Below are 2,948 nucleotides of genomic sequence, written 5' to 3'. Positions count from 1 at the left end.
ATACAAATACCCTTTCATTCTAGAGAAGCTATGAAAGAAGTGGCAAATTCATTTAATCCATAGAACAATGTAGGATAATTTGAACTAGTTGACATTTAACCCCACTTTTGAAGAAATCAAAATATTTAATAGTATTTCCATGTAGCAATTTTAAAATCCTGCCAAAATTCTGTTATCTTATAATTCAGAACTTTTTATCTAGCTATAAAAACAAAGGGTATGCAATGACTTCTAAATCTCCTAAAAGCAAACACAACCTAAAAACTTTTTCTTTAGGTTAGGGAAGATTTGCTATTTATCTGTATCAGATATTTTTACCATGTGTGAAAACGAATGTTTTCAAGTAGTTCTCTAGCGTTTACAGAAAAGAGGAGAAGCAAGTGGAAAGACAATACTTTGCAAAAGCAAACAGTTAAAGACTTCAGTTGCCAGTCCTTGAGGATGCGAGACGAAGAAGAGAGCAGCTCCATGTCGGACGAAATGGCCTTGTCTTTTAGGTAAGGGGGAAAATTTCTCATCAAGGTTTATTTACCTTTTCCATAGATCTACATGTTAAGTGGACAGTTCTGTTTTTGTCCAAAGCTTACAAAATGACCCCTGTAGGTCCACACCGTCCCTTGTGATTCTCTCCTGTAAGGGCCAGTATACAGTTAGCTTTGTGCTCAGTGAACTTGGTGGAGGGGGCAGAAGTCATCCTGTTAGAAGGGCACCCTAGGTTGAGGTGATCTCACAGGAACTAAATGGTTCTGCTTAGAAGGATGGTATGTCTGTAACTTTGTCTTTAAAATTTGCCAAAGAGACCAGACAACAGTATATAGGAACAGTCAGACAAGACAAAACAAAACAAAGGTATTCTCAAGAACACATAAACAAGATCCCAAATATCCTTAGGAGAAAGTTGTGTAATAGACAGGGCTAGAGCTTAGTGTCACTTGCTAGCTTCAGGGACTGGCATGTGCTGCAGTTACAAAAAGGCTAAACTGGCATAACCATAACCTCAGGACTCCCAAACCCTTTACTGGTGTGCCATCCCAACCTTGGTTCTTCAAACCAGCGGTGATTTTCACAGCTCTCATACAACCGTTGAATTGCTCAGTTACCTCAGTCCTGTGGGAGAAAGATTCTGGTTACCCAAGGAAAAGGTTCTCCCAAGAATACTCATCTCAGGAAGGATCCTGAACTCTCTCACTCCAAAGGCTGGCTGCAGGGAGCACTGTCTGTCAGAAGTTTCCCATCCTGTACTTAGAGACTTTCACTCTTAGACAAACAGCATTCCAGACACTCATGGCAAGTGGTCAGGCCAAAGCACCATGTGCTATAAAGTTGGGAAATAATTTAACTGTGAAAAAAATTAAATTATATCAGATAACAACTCCCAATGTACTCCATTTCTAGGAAGCAAAATGAGCCCAATTAAAAAGACCTTCACAGAAATATCAGAGTCCCTGTATAACGTGGATTTCTCATTCTGATGAGGGCAGACTCAGAACAGAGGAGAGGCAGTTCAGATATGTGCGGGAACACTGGTTTGAGGGTCCTGGTGCAGGCAGAGAAGTCCTCGGCTGAGTCTCAGCAAAGGAAGCTCTATTTTCTAAAGTAAAATTATGCATGATCCCTTTTTAATTAGAATGGCATTTTTAATTTTTAATTAATTCAATTTTTAAAAGCATCTTTTCTCATTTTACATATGTATCCCAGTACCCACTCTGTCCCCTCTTCCCACTCTCCCCACTCCACCTCACCCACATCCACTCCTCAGAGATGGTAAAGCTTCCCATGGGGAGTCAACAAAGTCAGACACATCACCTTGAGGCAGGACCGAGGCCTTCCCCCTATATTTAGGCTGAGCAGGTTATCCCTCCAATGAGAATGGGTTCCAAAAAGTCAATCCAAGCACTAAAGATAAGCCTTGGTCCCACTGCCAGTGGCCCCACAGTCTGCCCCAGCTGTCACCCACATTCAGAGGGCCTAGTTTGGTCTGATGCAGGTTCTCCCAGTGTCGGTTCACAGTCAGTGAGCTCCCACTAGCTCAGGTCGCCTGTTTCTGTGGGTATCCCCATCATGGTCTTGACCCTTTTGCTCATATTATTGCTGCTGTCCCACTTTGATATCTGGAAGCTCAGCCCAGTGCTAGCTCTGGATTGCTGCATCTGCTTCCATCAGTTGCTGAATGAAGGTTCTATGATGACAATTAAGGTAATCATCAATTTGAATACAGGGAAGGCCAGTTCAGGTATCCTCTCCAATATTGCTTAGGGTCTGAGCTGGGGTCATCCTTCTGGGTTCTGGGTTCCTGGGGATTTCTCTGGTGCCAGGTTTCATTCTACTCCCATAATGACTCCCACAATCTCTTTCCTAACTCTCTCTCTCTCTCTCTCTCTCTCTCTCTCTCTCTCTCTCTCTCTCTCTCTCTCTCTCTCCCTCTCTTTCTCTCTCTGTCCTTCCCCCATCTCAACCATCCTATTCCCTCTTGTTCTCCTTCTCCACCCCTTCTCTCTTTCCTCTCCCTTTCTGCTCTTTCTTCTCCCTCCCACTATGCTCCAAATTTCCTCAGAAGATCTTGTCCATTTCCCCTTCCCAGGGGGATCCACACATGTCACTCTTAGGGTTCTCCTTGTCACCTAGTTCCTCTGAGGTCGTGGACTATAGGCCCTCGTAAGGCAAAGGACACAGTCAATAAGACAAAACAGCAGCCTATAGAATGGACAAAGATCTTCACCAACCTCACATCAGACAGAGGACTTATCTCTAAAATATATAAAAAATTCAAGAAAATAGACATTTAAATACCAAATAATCAAATTTTTAATAGGGGTACAGATCTAAACAGAATTCTCAACAGAAGAATCTCAAATGGCCAAAGGACATTTAAGGAATTGCAAAGGTCCATTTTTGTCAAAGGTTACCGGGAACAGAGTAGAGTTAAAAGAATGAGTCGTGACTCATTG

Source organism: Microtus ochrogaster, chromosome 10 (genome assembly GCF_000317375.1).
Source record: "Microtus ochrogaster isolate Prairie Vole_2 chromosome 10, MicOch1.0, whole genome shotgun sequence".
Taxonomy (NCBI): Eukaryota; Metazoa; Chordata; class Mammalia; order Rodentia; family Cricetidae; genus Microtus; species Microtus ochrogaster.
This window is presented reverse-complemented; position numbering follows the sequence as displayed.